Source organism: Drosophila kikkawai, unplaced genomic scaffold, assembly GCF_030179895.1.
Source record: "Drosophila kikkawai strain 14028-0561.14 unplaced genomic scaffold, DkikHiC1v2 scaffold_71, whole genome shotgun sequence".
Taxonomy (NCBI): domain Eukaryota; kingdom Metazoa; phylum Arthropoda; class Insecta; order Diptera; family Drosophilidae; genus Drosophila; species Drosophila kikkawai.
In genome coordinates, this window is record NW_027222732.1 from 39,506 (window position 1) to 58,748 (window position 19,243).

Sequence of the window (19,243 nt, forward strand, 5' to 3'; positions counted from 1 at the left end):
AAAATTTTATTGTATATTTTCAGCTTAATTTTCTCTGCGTTTGTAGCTGTGCTTAATGTTGTGGAATACTTCTTCAAAAAAGTTTCGGAGTCTAATGCTGAAATGGTCCACCTTGCTCGTAAGTCTGTTATATATACATATGTGTAGGGATGATACAAATTTATTGCAAGACGTTGATGCACTTATGGACTGTATAATACAAGCTCGTGTTAGGTGTTATTAGGCGTCAAGGAAATAAATAGAAAAATAGTTTAAATTAAAGTTTTTAGTTTTGGAAGGCTATCAACATTAGAAGTTATTGTAATTTGCACAAAGGACTCTTAAAGGTTTATACAGTTCAAAGGATGTTCTACAGTGGGATGTATATTGAATTTGCGTAATGCTCAATAGATTTTTTTATTATATGACAACTTTTGCACTAAATGTTAACACACGACCGACTTCGTTCAAATTTATGCAGCGACTTTTAAAATAGTTTGAATGATCATGGAAAAAATAGAAATGGCAGCAGAAATCGATTTGGAATGAGATGGCAACAATCTACGCATCGGCCTTCAACAATACTCTTCATTTGTGATGAAATACAGAACTACAGAACTAGAACTACTAATTCATTTTGTCTATCCAAAAAATCTGTTTATCCTAGTCCCACAAATGGCTAAAAACATTAAATATATTAGGCAACTTCGGTTTAGATTTAAAAGCTCTTAACTTAGGCACATTGTCTTTGTTTGTGTCTAAAATTAAGCTTTTCGGCTTTGAAAAACATATCACTGGCTTACATCAATTAGTATTTGGTTTAAGCCAAATTAGATTGCGCTTTAACTAAAATTATTTTTTTAAGTGTTAATCATACTATTTATGTGAATTAAAAGGTTACTGTTTGGAGTGGTGGGGATTTAGCCTGAAATACACTCGAAATAAGTGGAATAAAAGCAGTATTTCTGCAAATATAAATTGGTACTGATTACATGTAATTTTACCTATAGCTAGGGAAAGCGTTGGATGGATACGCTTAACGCTCGGGGTCATGTAGAAGTGTGTGGTGATCCTGTCCACACTAGAGGTCTGCATGGCCGCATTCAAGCATAAGCTTCACTGAGTACTTCTGAATGTTGTACTCATTTTTGAGTACAACGCATTCAGCTGATCGAGTTCGCATCTCATTTTGTACTCAATTCTGCGAAATTTTGAGTATTCATAACGCACTGAATTGAGTGAATGCGTGTGCAATACAGAATGAATGAATGAAGGCAGCAAAGAATTCTTAGAATACTCAGAATACAACGACTGCGCAGTCATATTATTATTATAATATTATAATATATATAAGTACATAAGTAAGTTATAATATAAATAAACAAATACAAACACTAAAGAAAAAAGTTTAAATTAATGAAGTCAATTATATGTCATCAAATTATGTTTCCCACTGGAAGCGCACGTAAACGAATACTCATTCTCTGTATTCGGCTCTGTCGGCATTCAATTCGCTCTCCCTATGTGTGAGTGTGTGTTGTGAGTACAACGACGGCGCACGCATTCACTCAAATTCAGTGGAATTCGCAGCCGAATTCATTCAATTCACTGAGATATGAATGTCTCATATGCCGTTTTGAATTAATTCATGCAGACCTCTACTAGGGAACCCAGTAATTGAAGGAATCTGGAGAAGTTGTCACTTGTGTGGAGAACGAGGAAATCCTTTAGACCGGTGCACTATGGTCCAGTCGACCTTTTTATTTGGCCAAAACCCATTTTTTGAAAGTTTACCAAATAAAGTTAATTTGGTCTCGATTAGTTAGAAATAGAGTGACCATCAACGTGCCATTCTCGAAATCTTCCCAGGTAGCGCCACTCTCGCACAAGAGTCTTCCAAAATCAGCTGATTGCACACGAGCGAACGGCCAGACTTAAAGCGAGAAAATTAATACAAGTTTTAAATTAAGAAAAGTAATGGAAAAAACAAGACTTGTTAAATTGTTAAATTGTTAAACTTGAATTTGAATCAGTGGGATTTGTACTAAATGTTTTATATAGTGAAATGTTTTAAGTCGTTGTGATGTCTTTTTAGTTTGGTGTTAAAGTCTATCGTCTAAAATATTAACATTTTATTTCAAATGTAATTTATAAAAAGGTATATAAAAGGTATATATGAGTCCAACCTAGTCCAACCTTGAAACCAATGGTGTGTTGTAAAGTAATTAATTTTTGTTTAATTGCATATAGTGAGAAATTACACATTTGACCACATTTCTTTAAATGTGCAATAAAATATGCCTATATTTTGTATGAAAATGCCAATTAAAACGCTGAAGTAACGCCTTTATACTCATGCAAACTAATAAGTATCCAATAAAATTGATCAAATATAGTTATTGTAATAAAATACAATGTAAAAAAAAAAAATATAGAATCGTAGAAAGTTTTTATAACCCACTTTTCATGCAATTATTAGGAAAACAGCACTATTTTCCGATTCTTTCTATGTAAACTATAGGAATTTGTCATCCGATTCCTATAAAATCTTTAAAATTTAGTTAAAATGACTTAATCTTAAAGTAAAAGAAGTTTTATAAATTTTTATTAAAAATTTCTAAGTCGTTCGTATGAAAGCTATAGGATATAGTTTCCTGATCCGTATAATTTTGATTCAGTATAATCATATAAGTATAATATAACGATTGGTAAAGTTTCAAGTTGATATATCTTAAATTGATGGAGGTATTAATTTTAGACAAAAAAGTGGTCGGCTGGACCATAGTGCGGTGGAGATAACAGTCTCACGAGAAATCGAAACACTGGAGGTGTAACAGCTGTTGGAACTTGTGTAATCACGGAGTGAAACTGGCTGAGCAATTTCAGCGCAATTGCTTTTCTTTATGTAAAAGGTACAATCGTGGATGGATCGCACTGGATGGTTCTCCCCTGAACGAATATCTTTTTAAGGATTTTAGTACTCGTGGTGACACTTTGGAAATCGTCGGTTTTGACGAACGGAGTCGTAACGTAGGCTGTTGGATAGAATCTACAGACTTTAGAGTTCTATGGCTCTCCGTCAGGAAAGAATTCAGGTCTAGCCACGTAGGAATTTCGGTTTTATTTGGAATGGGTTACTCCGAGGGGGCAGTCCCAATTCTCAGTGGAAAGGCGTGACATGCGGCCATTTTGAATTGTATTTTGCAGCTGCTTTCAAGGCCGCCGAAGATTCGTGTACGATGGATTGCATGTTCAGTAATTTTGTTGGCATTTCACCAGCGATCGTTTCGAAACGCTCAGTTAGATTTTTCCAAGCTGAGCGAAAACCATCGTTAGTGAGTGGCGATTTGGAAACAATTGAATGAGTTTCACCACTTGTCTTTGCATTTTGGTAGAACAGTTTGTCAACAGGGGTCAGCGCCGGATTGTCTATATAGACCGTTGTTAAAATTTCTCTACACAGGATAGGCATCCACTGTATCATAGACGCACTTAATGCTTGAAAAAAAGACTCACTGATCTCAAATTACATAATAGACTTCCTCACCAGTAGAAAAATCACAGTCTTAGGTATCAGATCGTTCTCCAACTTTTAACAAGTATATAAGGGAATACCACAAATATCTCCATTGTTCGTGTTACTTTTTGAAATCGCATTTAACAAATTAAACCAAATAAATATATTTGCAGAAATTTATGCGGTTCATCTGGTCTTGGCATTATTGAACCACGCAAAAGATATATTTGTCGTTGTATCTGTAATTGCAAACAATCATTTGTTGAAGGATCGTGTGATGTATATGTAGTTGTTATACCCTTGCAGGGTATTATAATTTCAGTCAGAAGTTTGCAACGCAGTGAAGGAGACCTTTCCGACCTTATAAAGTATATATATTCTTGATCAGCATCAACAGCCGAGTCGATCTAGCCATGTCCGTCTGTCCGTCCGTCCGTCTGTCCGTCTGTCCGTCCGTCTGTCCGTTTCTACGCAAACTAGTCCCTCAGTTTTGAAGCTATCTGAATGAAACTTTGCATATAATCTTCTATATACTCTCACTGCTATATATGTCGGAACCGGCCGGATCGGACGACTATATCATATAGCTGTCATACAAATGTTCGATAAATTTTTAGAAAAAAAATTATAAGTTGGCTGTTTATCAACATTTTGGCACAATTTTTTAGGTATGGCCTATTTATATTATTTCAGAATTTTGATAAAAATTTCATGAAAATCGAACGACTATATCTTATAGCTGCTATAGGAACGATCGGGAAATTAATAGCAACAAAATTTATAGTTTCGTTGTTTTTCAACGTATTTTTATCTACTCTGAGATATAAGCTTTTTTTATTGTTCTAGAATTTTGCTATAAATTTCATAAAAATCGGACAAATATATCATATAGCTGCCATAGAAGCGATCGGTAAATGTATAAAATACCATATATAAAGCTGGGAATGTAAAACTGTAACTGTCAAACTGTAAACAGAATAAGTATAGGTAAACTGTAAGGAAACTCTGTTTTGTGAGTGTTTTCAACATTTATATCTATAATATATACATCAAAACCAATCTGCAAGGGTATACAAACTTCGGCGTGCCGAAGTTAGCTTCCTTTCTTGTCTAATATATTTTCAGTTCAAAAAACATATCGAGTATCTAGTATATAATATGTAGATCTATCGATTATCGCGGCAATGAAGTAGCTAATGCATTATTCTAATGCATTAGAGCGCCATATGGTCGTCTTGCTCGCACTTGTGTAAAACGCTATAGCGCTTTCAAATCTTTAATGCAGTCTCTAATTAATGCGGCAGTGTCATGCCCGTATAACTGTCAAACTGTAAACATAATAAGAATAGGTAAAGTGTTATGAAACTCTGTTTTGTGTGTGTTTTCAGCATTTTATTTATTCTATGTATAAATATTCAACTTTTAAATATTTTTTTAATTTTTTTTTTATTATTTAACCAGAATGGCTCGATTCTTAATGATCCAATTTCAATCTGCAAAGGTATACAAACTTCGGCGTGCCGAAGTTAGCTTCTTTTATTGTTATACCCATGCAGGGTATTATAATTTCAGTCAGAAGTTTGCAACGCAGTGAAGGAGACGTTTCCGACCCTATAAAGTATATATATTCTTGATCAGCATCAACAGCCGAGTCGATCTAGCCGTCTGTCCGTTTCTACGCAAACTAGTCCCTTAGTTTTAAAGCTATCTGAATGAAACTTTGCATATAGTCGTCTATATACTCTCACTGCTACATATATATGTAGGAACGGGCCGGATCGGACGACTATATCATATAGCTGCCATATAAACGATCGGTAAATGTAAAGAAAATGTAAGGCTGGGAATGTAAAACTGTAACTGTCAAACTGTAAACATAATAAGTAAAGGTAAAATGAAATGAAACTCTGTTTTGTGAGTGTTTTCAGCATTTAAATCTATAATATAAACATCAAAACCAATCTGCAAGGGTATACAAACTTCGGTGTGCCGAAGTTAGCTTCCTTTCTTGTTTTTATTTAATTTTGCTGGTTTCTGAACCTAAAAAAAAATATTAGAAAGAGTTCAGAAATTCATAGTAATACGCCACGAATGGCGGCCGTTTTTATTGTTTACCTTTTTCGATCGGTGTGACCGTAGTCGTAGTCGTGTTACCCAAATAATCCAAGCAAAAAAATACACATGTTGACTCCGTACCTTTCGGCATTTTGTAATTGATTACGACCCACAATGACGTATGTTAAAATTGACATTTTCCTCATAACCTCCTTTGCAACAAATACTTTTGTGACGCACTGTATGTTACCCGATATTGATCCAAGTGGTCAACCACGGAAGTAAATTATATGTGTCGTCCTTGATATACCGTTATGATGTCAATTGCGTTTAGAACTCTGCACCTAATTCATTCCTTATCACCATGACCCTAAAATTAATAAAATAACCAACATTTTATTATAGGATAAGGGAATAAAATTAAAGAGTAATACGACAATTCTGCTTTAGCCTTGTACATGATGTATTACGAAGGGGATAAAAGTTCTAGATGTTAGACGAGGAGCGTGGAAATTGAGCTGTCCTAGCAGGTAGGGGCTCCCAACATCACCGCTTATTAAGTTATTAAGAAATATGTATGACAAGTTTTACGGTTAGCAGGGAGGGAAAGGTAATCAATAAAAGTCTGCTAGAATAAGAAGTAAGTCTCAAGTCAGCATCCCAGGTGAGGCCACGGAGGGCGAAGACAGACAGCACTCCAGACGAAAGAATTGCTTTGACTACGTTTTAATAAAGCCGAGCATGCCTCTGGCTTTATTAACTATGCAAGAGATATGTTAAGAACGATAGTTTAAGATCTAGGCGGGTACCAAAATCGTCAACAAGAGTTATTCTTTTAACATGCGAGAGGTCAATGATAAACAATGTAAAGAGCAGTTTTATAAAGGGAAATCAGTGAATTCTGTACCGCAATGACACAAAGCTTTATATTTTTCGTTAGGAACCTTTACTTTATTCTATATATAAATTATAGGTATATAATTCAATAAAAACTATATTTGAGGTATCTATTGGCAATGTATAGGTTACAATTACCTTAATTTTGGGATATATCACAGTGGTCGATTTATAGGTCAAAAATAAGATAATCAAATTCTATAATTTAATGTTCCTATAAGAATTGTTTCTTATAAGACCAATTATACCAAAAATATATTAGTTTTATCTATATGGCATACTTTTGCGTTATGAATAGTGAGAGAATAGAGACTATTAAAACATATGGGCATTTCCAAAATGTCGCACGCGTCAAATAAAAAAAAAGGTATGGTACATTTAATTTTTTTTTTTTTTATAAATATAGCTTTAAAAAAATATAACTTATAGCTCTTGCCTAGGACTATAATTGGTGCAAATTTGATTTTGAGTGTTTGCTCAATTTTAAGAAAATTAAAAAAAATGAAGGATTTGCACGCGACAAAAACAGAAGTCACTTTCGCGGCGAGCTGACTATTTTAATGAAACTAATTTTAAAAGGTGATGCAATAATGTCACTTTGTATATGCTTTAATTTACAAGCAGAAATATAGCGTAGTTTATTATACCCTTGCAGGGTATTATAATTTCAGTCAGAAGTTTGCAACGCAGTGAAGGAGACGTTTCCGACCCTATAAAGAATATATATTCTTGATCAGCATCAACAGCCGAGTTGATCTAGCCATGTCCGTCTGTCCGTCTGTCCGTCCGTCTGTCCGTTTCTACGCAAACTAGTCCCTCAGTTTTAAAGCTATCTGAATGAAACTTTACATATAGTCTTCTATATACTCTCACTGCTATATATGTCGGAACGGGCCGGATCGGACGACTATATCATATAGCTGCCATACAAATGTTCGATAAATTTTTAGAAAAAAAATTATAACTTGGCTGTTTTTCAACATTTTTGCACAATTTTTTAGATTTGACCATTATATATTATTTCTGAATTTTGGTAAAAATTTTATGAAAATCGGACTACTATATCTTATAGCTGCCATAGGAACGATAGGGAAAGTAAAAGAAAAAATTATATCTTCGTTGTTTTTCAACGTATTTTCATCTAATTTAAAACATGAGCTTCTGGAATTATTTCAAAATTTTGGTATAAATTTAATGAAAATCGGACTACTATATCTTATAGCTGCCATAGGAACGATAGGGAAAACGATAGAACACATTATAACTTCGTTGTTTTTCAACCTATTTTTATCTACTCTGAGATATAAGCTTATTTTATTAGTTTAAAATGTTGGTATAAATTTTATGAAAATCGGACAACTATATCATATAGCTGCCATATAAACCGATCGGTAGATGTAGAGAAAATGTAAGGCTGGGAATGTAAAACTGTAACTGTCAAACTCTAAACAATAAGTATAGGTAAAATTTAATGAAATAATATCTGCAAGGGTATACAAACTTCGGCGTGCCGAAGTTAGCTTCCTTTCTTGTTATGTGTTGCAATTCTTTGTGATTGGTTATGTCTGTTGTATCTTTTACCTTGCAAGTCGGCATGAAGCCGCCTTCTCGAATGATATTAGTTTCAAAGGAAGTCATGCGTATGTATTAAAGGATGTGTTGAAAATGGCTGGAGTCTGGATCACTTCCATCGAACAATGGTTTCAGTGACTGTGGTGGTGTAAGTAATGGATCCAGTTTGATTTTACCACTTGCGCAGCACAGTCTAGCAGTTTCTTTTTAGAACTTTAACGCATTGCCATATGGGGGTATAGTCGTCATAGGTCCAATATCTAAATTTTCATCATCACTCTACTTTGCATTGGGGTAATATAGAAAAGCCAAGCGATTGTATGATGCCATTGATCTTCGTGTGCTTACGTGTTGCCTCCATTGGTTATATTCCCTTACTACATCTTGTCTTTCATCGCTTAAATTCTTGTACACTTGTTGCTGGCTTGCATGCCTTGTGCGGCGGCCGATGTTTGAACGTCGTGCTCTAGGCATTTTGGACTATAGGCAGAGCGAAACATATTTGTATACCCTTGCAGGGTATTATAATTTCAGTCAGAAGTTTGCAACGCAGTGAAGGAGACGTTTCCGACCCTATAAAGTATATATATTCTTGATCAGCATCAACAGCCGAGTCGATCTAGCCATGTCCGTCTGTCTGTCTGTCCGTCTGTCTGTCTGTCTGTCTGTCTGTTTCTACGCAAACTAGTCCCTCAGTTTTAAAGCTATCTGAATGAAACTTTGCATGTAGTCTTCTATATGCTCTCACTGCTATATATGTCGGAACGGGCCGGATCAGACGACTATATCATATAGCTGCCATACAAATGTTCGATATATTTGTAAAAAAAAATTATAACTTTGCTGTTTTTCAACATTTTTGCACCATTTTTTAGATATGGCCATTGTATATTATTTTAGAATTTTGGTAAAAATTTTATGAAAGTCGGACGACTATATGATATAGCTGCCATAGGAATGATGGAGAAATAAATAGGAAAAAAAATTATAGCTTCGTTGTTTTTCAACGTATGTTTATCTACTCTGAGATATAAGCTTTTTTTATTATTCTAGAATTATGGTATAAATTTCATAAAAATCGGACAACTATATCATATAGCTGCCATTTTAGCGATCAGTAGATGTAGAGAAAATGTAAGGCTGGGATTGTAAAACTGTAACTGTCAAACTGTAAACATAATAAGTAAAGGTAAAATGTATTGAAACTCTGTTTTGTGAGTGTTTTCAGCATTTAAATCTATAATATAACATCGAAACCAATCTGCAAGGGTATACACACTTCGGCGTGCCGAAGTTAGCTTCTTTTCTTGTTTTTTGACTCATTTTCACAATTTCACACAATTGAACACAATTTCGGTGTCATATGAAATAAACTAAGCACAGAATAATAGCATTCCAGAATTTTCTTTGCTGCAAATCTCACAAAGCCCGAGACCTTTTCAAAATCGTGGAAATTGGTTCGTGCGTTCTGGAGTAGTAGGATTAGGAAGGAACACCCGACTTATTTTTATATAATAGATTATTGAAGATAGAGAAGTTTACAAAACTAGATTAACTAAGTTGGTAAAGCGCTGGCAACAAGGCCTTCGGCTTTTAAGGTTTATGATACGGTTTATTAATTTAATTACATATTGTACGTTGTAGTTGGCTACTTAGTTGGTACTTTTTATTTATGTACATTTTGGGTATGTTTTATATTTTGTGGTATATATTTAAAGCTCTTAAGAACATTAAGATTTTTTCTAAATTATCTGGGTTGAGTTCCCTGAGGAGGTTTATTGGGTTTGTGTTTTTGAAAAGAATAGTTTTGTGGGGAGGAGTGATGGGCATGAGTTTAATAGGTTGGGTATGGTATTATCGCCTTGGCAAGGGGCAAAGTGAAGTTTGGTTTTGATTAAAGTAGTGCTCGTGTGTAAGTTTTGTGTGGCCTTTCTAAGGCGTATTATTTTAATTTGATCGAGTCTGCTTGATTTGGGATGGAAGGATTTGCAATATTTGTTGATTTTTGTCTGTCTTGGTTAATGGTTTTATACCATTGATTACGGTGTTCTATGTTTAGTCTTTTTCTTGTGAGAAATACTAGTTTAAAGTGTTTGTTAATGTTTTTTAAATTAATGTTTGGGGTGTAAATAAGGGGCATATTGCTTGTTAATTTTGCGGGGTGACATGACCAGGGATCCACAATATTTTGATTTTTGGGGCTAGTTTTGTTAGAAGTGATCTGATTATGTTAGAGTAAAAGTTGTTATTAGTGTTTGTTATGGCGTCAACTGCTGAGAGAGAGTCAGAGCAGATCATGAACTTTCCCCTTGTGCTTTTGACTTGGTCGATCGCTATTAGGATGGCTATTATTTCAGCGGAAAGTACTGATGAGTATGGGGGTAGGATATTTAAAATTATTAGTACACCTGGCCCTCGCTTAACACGGCCTCTTTTAGCACGACTCGGTCTTACACGGTTTCAAATTTGCTCCCAGACCTCTTTTAACACGCTAAAAACCTCGCTTAACACGAGGTTTTTTAGGAACGTAACCCCCGTGTTAAGCGAGGGCCAGGTGTATCTGTTGTTACTGCATATGATATGGCCGAAAGTAACGTGATGGCCTTGAAGGAACTGAGAAACGAATTTGACTCAGAAGCTGACTGGAAAAAATATGTCCATTGATTAGTTTATGAAGTTTATGAATCACTCAGTGGCAGGTCCGACGATCCTAAAGAGAGGGCAGATCCTAAGGGCGTCTATCGGCATAAGAAGGAAGGCGACGAAGTGAGTCCGAGTCTAAGCCGCAAAGAGCAACCAAAAGGAATTGTTTCTGTACCGATTCGATAAGGTCCTGATACTTTGTATATTGAGGGGACCATACACACGAACAATATTCGAGAATGTACCGAACCAGAGATATATATAAAAGTTTTGTGGTGTAGAGATCATGGAATTCCTTAGACCATCGTTTTACGAAAGCAAAGACACCCTTTGCTTTACCAATTATTCCGATGTGATCTGTGAAGCTTAAGTTGTGGTAAATAGAACTCCAAGATCCGTTACAGAATGGATACGTTCAAGAACACTCGTGCCGAAGGAATAGTTAACATGCAAACAATTTCTGGGGTAAAACGACATGTATTTACATTTAGAGTTGTTAAAAAACAACAACAAATTGTGAGTGCACAAGGACAAAATGTTGTTTAAATCAGCTTGCAAAAGCTGAGGAGAGTTAGGATTCACAAGAGGCAAACATAGTTTAACGTCATCAGCGTACATCATGACGTAAGAGTGGAAAATAACTTGGGGCAGATCATTTATAAAAATTCCAAATACAAGAGGACCGAGGTGGCTCTCTTGAGGTACACCAGAAGTCACGTGAACAAGGTTTGAGAACGCACTAAGTTTTGCTATACCTCTATATGAAGTAGGGTTGTTGTTTTTTAAAAAAATATCGTATTGATGATATTTGCTGTAAAAAAAATATCACTCGATGATATTTGAAAATATCATAAAAAAATATCGATATATTGATTTTTTTGATATTTTTTAATTTTTAGCAAAACTTGGATAAATTTCTCCTATTTCTGAAAATTTGGGTAGATTTTGAGCCTAAAAATCGTTATATTTGATTTCATCAACCATTAACATAAAATAAGGGCCATTTGAGACATAATAGACTGTTTTTAATTTAAATTGTGAATAGAAATCCTCGAACTTAAAATACAAATATTATACCCGCTCTCAAGCAACTCTTATTTACGATCCTTGGTATAGAAAAATAATAACAACATTTTGAAGGATATGGTATAGACCATCTGTTTTTAATGATTTAAGAAAAACTTGTTCGGTTACATGCTGGTCTGTCATAACAAAAATTAAGTTGTCACTAATGTATGTATAAACTAGGATGTACATACATAAATTTCTGTGTGTGTGCATTCTTTCCCGCGAAAATGTACATTATATGTCTGTTTACACATTTATGTATGCAAGTTTGTGCGTGTATAGACATGTCTATATGCCTGCGCATTTTGATTTTAAAAGATCTGGAAAACACGCACAAACTTGCATACATACATCTGTAAATACACCGGTAAATTTCGCGGAAAAGAACGCACACGCTGTATGTATGTATGTCCATATGCCTGTGCATTTTGATTTTACAAATTCTGGAAAACACGCACAACCTTGCATACATACATGTGTAAAACGACATACACCGGTAAATTTCGCGGAAAAGAACGCACACGCACAGAAATTTATGTACATATGTATGTACATCCCAGCACATTGCATTTTGAGCATTTTAAAAAAGCATCTTGGTGCTTGTTTTTCAGGTGGGAAAGTAAGTGCGAAGAATTCCCTCTACTTTTAATTATCTTTAAGCACAATATGCATTTCGCTGTAATTCCATTGAATTCAGAATAAAATTCTTTTGCCGCACTCATAATCACACGCGTCTCTTTTTTCATGTTTGGCTTAAGAGTGACCAAATATAAAAATATCGGAAATATTATCTCAAAAAAATATCATTATCGCCTATTTTTGCCCAAAAAATATCGCGATGATAATATTTTTTTTAAGAGAAAAAATATCGATATTTTGATATATTTCCGACATCCCTAATATGAAGTGTTCAATATTTGATTTACTGCCCTTTTTATGAAGCGGAATGATAAAAGATTCTTTCCAAACTTCGGGGAAAAACGAATGCTGAAGTGATAACTGAAAAAGTTTAGACAGTGGTCTACATAATGAGCTGGCACAATTTTTCAGAACGCAGCTAGGTACAAGATCTGGACCAGAGGAGAAGGAAAGTTTGATTGTTCTGAGATTATGAAGAACATCATCTTCGCTGATTACTGGCATACAAATGCAATTGGAGTGCGGAAGTGGAAAAGAATACTCTGAGTTATTTTCGAAACTAATTGTTGAGATTTCCGTTTCGAGTTTAGGAAAGCGTAAAATTTATTAGGGTTAGCCTGAAACTCGATTTTGCACCGATTTAAGTGGTTTCTGTAGCATTCAGAATTTCGTGCTAGGAAATTTGTACGAGCAGTTAAATCTCGAATGGTCGACTTGGAGACCAGATTTGCTATCCTTTTTAACAGTCTGGATTTCAGATTTTTTAGATAAGAAAGCCGACGAGAAAACCAATGGGGCTTATGAGAAACTTCTGGTGAGGGAAATGAAGGAACAGACATGTCGAAAACTGCGTACATTATGTCATAGAAACGCTTAACGATGTCTGAGAGATCCTCTGTGGAGTTCAAGAAAGTTCAATCTGTTAAGGATAAGTGGTGGTTCATTTCTGTGAAATGAGCTTTTCGAAAGCAACGAAACGTTACAGGCTCAGCTTCCGGACACAATAGTAATGGGGTGGAGGCTTCAAGGGTTAGCTCCAAAGTGGGATGATAAGCGTCTTCAAGACTAGAAAGAGGGTCAATTCTAGTGACGTAGGCATTGGTAAACTCAGAGACAAAGATGTGGTCTAAGACGTTATTACTGCAGTTCCTCACGAAGTTTAATTGTCCCAATGAGTGGTCAATGAGACCATGAATTAAATCTTGGGGGGAGGTGGGAACAAGAACATTTGAATCGGGTAAGGACATCCACGAAATGGAAGGCAGATTGAAATCACCCGTGACGATAACATGGTCATTAACACCAAAAGAAGAATGAATTTCTTGAATTAAGGATAAAATACTGCATATAAATATCAGTGTCAGACCAAACTCAGAGACAGGAATGAGGTCTAAGACGTTATTACTGCAGTTCCTAACGAAATTTAATTGTCCTAATTCAATTCTTATTCTTCCTTCAAAGTGAACGGACGTGTTTTTTTCTTGCGCTCCCGATTTGTGTAGAATTTGTCTAAAAACCTCCGAGGTTTACTAACAATTAATATTTGGTGTTTCAAATAATTCCCGTTCACTTCGCGTGTGCATGCTACTTGTTTAATTTGTGCTATTTAATTCAATTTAAATTGCATTTTAGTTTGGGCTGCTGCGGTTGCTTTGCATTTTGCTCTTTTTGCATTCCCTTTTGTGCCTTTAGCGTTTGTTGTTGTTTGCGTTGCCGCGACAGCTATAAACGGTTCTACTTAGCGCTTATCTCTCGCTCTCCTGCTCGTTGCCCCCCCGCTCATCAAGTGCCGCTGCATTTAATCCCTTGCGCCCTCTCTTAAATAGCGAAGTACAGTGGTAAGTCGTTATAATGTCCCATAATATGGTCTGCTTTGCCAAAAACTGTAAGAAAAATATTACTTACGGTGAACTCACCATCACCTGTTGGCTGTGTGACAACATAGTACATGCCAAGTGCATTGGCGTTGTTGCACGGGCAGTAGATGACGTGGCCAAAAATATCGGCGTACGTTACTGCTGTGAGGCCTGCCGCGAGGTGGAGAGGGAAATGATGTCTTTTATGCGGCAAACCAGTTTTAAAGAGCTATTATTGAGTTTTCGCAAAACTCAAGATATGCTCTTGGCGCTGGATACTCAATTTAATAGCCTCAAGCTGTTAAATGAGTCTCCTAGGCGCAAAAAAACCGCAACTGGTGGGCAGCATATTGGCGGATCTCAGCCACCAGTGATAGGCACTGCACAGCAGCCTCCCTCGACTCTGCCCCCGACCCCGGGACAAATTCCAAGAATCCTGAGATCGAGCGCTAAAAAAGATTCGTTATCCGAATGCGTCGCGGGTGCGACCGTGCCCCCGGTGTTGCCCAGTTCCGTTTTTTCCACTGGGGGGTCCCAACTGTTGTCTCAGCCCTCTCAGAGCCCTAATCCCAGTCCCTGCCAGGGTATCAGGCCCGGACTACCGGCCGAAAGTGGTATGGCGGCTCAGTCTGCCGTGCCAAAACACCTTACGGCAATTCCACCAACAAAACAGTTATTTGTTTCTCGGCTTTCCCCTGATCAGACATCGGAAGATGTCATAGCTTTTATCCAAGGCAAAGTAAAAGTCGATAGAGAAAAAATTAAGGTGGAAAAATTTAAATTTTCTTACCCCAGGAACATTTCGTCTTTCAAGATAAATGTTCCTGACGAAGTCTTTGGCAATCTATGCTCTGCCGAAACCTGGCCACAGTATGTGGTTGTCAAAGAGTTTGAAGGTACGAAAAAGAAAAAGCGGCCTGTAGGAATTATTCTTCCTAGGCCAGATTTGCCCAATGCTCCGTCTACGTCTTCCAATTCCGTCCCAAAAAACTAACCAGTTCCCTTGGTATTTCCTATCAGAATGCAAGAGGCTTACGCAGTAAGCTTCCTAAATTGTATTCCGACAGCGTCGCATTTGCTTCCCAAGTTATTGTGTTCACAGAAACCTGGTTAAAGCCGGAGATTCTGAGCTCCGAAGTTTTTCCAGCTGCGTTCACAGTATACCGGCTAGATCGGCCTATCAGACGTGGGGGAGGTGTCCTTATAGCGGTCGACTCCACTCTTACGTCCGAATTAATAATTTTCGAGGAATCCAACAATGTTGAATTCCTTTGCGTGAAGCTATCAGTTAATGGTAGTTCCATTTTTGTTACATGTTCCTACATTCCTCCATTGTCGGAACTTCCTATTTATTGGAACCATCTTTCCGCTATTCAGTTGGTCTCCAAAAGACTTTCGGATAGGGACCATTTAGTAGTTCTTGGAGATTTTAACATCCCAGGGGCTATTTGGACCCTAGATAATTCCACTAACACACTTCTTACGACAACACATCATGATTTTATTGCTGGCTTGTTTGACATTTCGCTGTCCCAAGTCAATCATGTTCGAAATTCCTTAGAGCGCTTGCTTGATCTTTGTTTTGTCTCAGATCCTGAAAGAGTTAGTTTAGCTAGGGTGGCGCCCCTGACGCAACCCGAAGATCCCTATCATCCCACTTTCGATGTGACTATCGACATGGGGACTGTTTCACGGAATAAATCTGATAGTCCAGCCCAAGAAGTCTTCTGCTTTAGCAAGACAGATTTCGTACGGCTGAATAATTTCATAATTAATTACAACTGGTCCGATCTATACACATGCACTGACATGGCGGAAGCCGTGGGTATTTTTTATCGCGTTATGAACTCATTTTTTATTGACTGTGTTCCGTTATACTGTCCGTCTACATCAAACAAGCCTCCTTGGTTTACCAAAGAGTTGACCCGCCTCAAAAATAGAAAATCAAATCTATATGCTAAATATCAACGTACTCGTTCTCCGATTGCCCTATCTAGTTATTTATCAGCTCGATCCACTTTTACTGTGTGTAACGCGCAGTGCTACAATAATTATTTGACTCGTTGCAGGTCCCAGTTTTCTGAGGACCCAAAACAGTTTTATAATTTTGTTAAATCCAAGCGTAAATCCATTACTCGTCCGTCCTCGCTCTCTTTTGGTAATTCAACAGCAGATAATGATCAGGCAATAGCCGATCTTTTTGCTCAGTTTTTTGAAACCACTTACTCCAACTCAATAGACCCAAATCAGGCTTATCCTTACATCATCCCCAAATCGAACCAAATCTTCAGTCCTACCATTAACAAAAGCTCTCTTCTTAGGGATCTTCATCGTGTTAAGCCAGTTTTTATACCAGGTCCCGACGGAATACCAGGCTGTGTGCTTAGGAATTGTGCCGAAGCCCTGTGCAATCCACTTCTCAAATTGTTTACCTTATCCTTAGAAACCTCCCACTTTCCCCTTATTTGGAAGGAATCATTCGTTATTCCTCTCCACAAAAAAGGTAGCAAATTGGATGCCAACAATTACAGAGGTATCTCTAAGTTGTCGGCCATCCCTAAACTGTTCGAAAATGTTATTACTCCTCATCTGCAGCACCTGTGTAGGTCAATTATTTCTCCATGTCAACATGGTTTTATTAGGCGAAGATCAATTACAACGAATCTGTTGGAGCTTACTTCCTTTATTATAAAGGGATACCGAAATAACTTTCAGACAGATGTAATCTATACTGATTTCAGTAAAGCATTTGACTCTGTTAACCATTCCCTTCTTGTTCGGAAACTCGATTTAATGGGATTCCCGACTGATCTTCTTAATTGGATCTCAGGTTATCTATATGGCAGGATTCAGAAGGTCCTTTTCGAAAATAAACTATCTAATGTTCTTAGGGTTACATCTGGCGTCCCGCAAGGGATTCATTTGGGTCCCCTACTGTTTACATTATTTATCAACGATCTGCCCGAAGTTTTGACCAACTCCAGAGTACTTATGTATGCTGATGACGTCAAGCTTTGTGTGCAATATAATGATGCTACTTGCCAATCAGACTTACAGACAGATCTTAACAATTTTCAAACATGGTGCTGCGTGAACCTATTAAACTTAAACGGCTCTAAGTGCAAGCTAATGACATTCTCCCGTGTCACTCCTAAGCCTGCAACTTATACGCTAAACGGCTGCTCTTTGGAAAAAATTAATATAGTTGATGATTTAGGTGTCCGGCTGGATCCTAAACTCGACTTTATCGATCATATTTCGTGCATGGTGAATAAAGCCAGGGGTGTGCTTGGTTTCATTAAACGGTGGTCGAAGGAATTCAATGACCCCTATGTTACAAAAACGTTATATACTTCACTTGTTCGTCCTATCTTAGAATATGGATCCTGCGTTTGGAGCCCTCAGTATGGCGTCCATAGTAAACGCATAGAATCGGTTCAAAAGAACTTCTTACTTTTCGCTTTACGCGGTTTAAATTGGGATGCAAACCAGAGGTTACCGTCTTATTCTAGTAGACTCTTACTAATTAACTTACCCTCCTTTTTTAATCGTAGAACCATGCTAGGTATTACATTCATATACACTTAATCCGTGGTGACGTGGAAAGTACTGACTTGCTCGGTCAGCTAAATTTTCACGTACCAATAAGAAACACTAGATCCTTTTTATACCCTTGCAGGGTATTATAATTTCAGTCAGAAGTTTGCAACGCAGTGAAGGAGACGTTTCCGACCCTATAAAGTATATATATTCTTGATCAGCATCAACAGCCGAGTCGATATAGCCATGTCCGTCTGTCCGTCTGTCCGTCTGTCTGTTTCTACGCAAACTAGTCCCTCAGTTTTAAAGCTATCTGAATGAAACTTTGCATATAGTCTTCTATATACTCTCACTGCTATATATGTCGGAACGGGCCGGATCGGACGACTATATCATATAGCTGCCATACAAATGTTCGATAAATTTTTCGAAAAAAAATTATAACTTTGCTGTTTTTTAACATTTTTGCACCATTTTTTAGATATGGCCATTCTATATTATTTCTGAATTTTGGTAAAAATTTTATGAAAATCGGACGACTATATCTTATAGCTGCCATAGAAACGATCGGGAAATTAATAGGAAACAAATTATAACTTCGTTGTTTTTCAACGTATTTTCATCTACTCTGAGATATAAGCTTATTTTATTATTGTAGAATTTTGGTATAAATTTCATGAAAATCGGACAACTATATCATATAGCGGCCATAGGAGCGATCGGTAGATGTAGAGAAAATGTAAAGGTGTGAATGTAAAACTGTAACTGTCCTTTCTTGTTACCATTAGTTTTGCCCCACTGTAGAACATCCTTTGAACTGCATGAACCCTTTAGAGTCCTCTGTGCAAATTATAACGATTTGTACATAATAATATCTAACGTTGATAGCCTCCCAAAACTAAAAACTTCAATCTTAACCTACTTACGCATGCAAGCAACCAATCCGGCAGTACGCCAGTAGTAGTCTCCCCGCATCCTTTTTTTTTTTAGTCCTTCGCGTTTTACTAATTACTAACAGAACAAGCACGTGCTTGGTGTCGCAAGTTCCACTTGATATGTACTGTACATAGTGCATCAACGTCTTGCAATATATTGAGTGGTCAATGAGACCATGAATTAAATCGTGGGGTGAGGTGGAAATAAGAACATTTGAATCAGGTAAAGGCATCCAGGAAATGGAGGGCAGATTGAAATCACCCGTGACGATAAGGTGGTCATTAACCCTAAGGGAAGAATGAATTTCTTGAATTAAGGATAAATGCTGCATATATATATCAGTATCGGACCTGGGTCTGGAATATACGAACATAAAACGTAGATAGAATAATCGTAAATAATCGTAATACGAACCGCCACAAACTCTAGATCAGTGTCAGTTTTAGAAATGATTTTAGAAACCAGATCGGATTTAACCACGATGAGAACACCACCGCCTGTCCTTATTGGACGTTCACGTCTAAAGATGGTATAGTTCCCT

The 19,243-nt window shown here is 36.8% G+C and overlaps 1 long non-coding RNA gene across 3 annotated transcripts in view; it reads left to right on the forward strand.

Annotated features, from left to right (window-relative positions):
• Positions 1–22: 22 nt before the first annotated feature.
• LOC138929599 (uncharacterized) overlaps positions 23–19,243 on the forward strand; it is a 78,665-nt gene continuing 59,444 nt past the window's right edge. For all 3 annotated transcript variants that reach the window (XR_011445841.1, XR_011445843.1, XR_011445842.1), the window contains exon 1: positions 23–118. This is a non-coding gene — a long non-coding RNA (uncharacterized lncRNA). The remainder of the gene's footprint in view (positions 119–19,243) is intronic.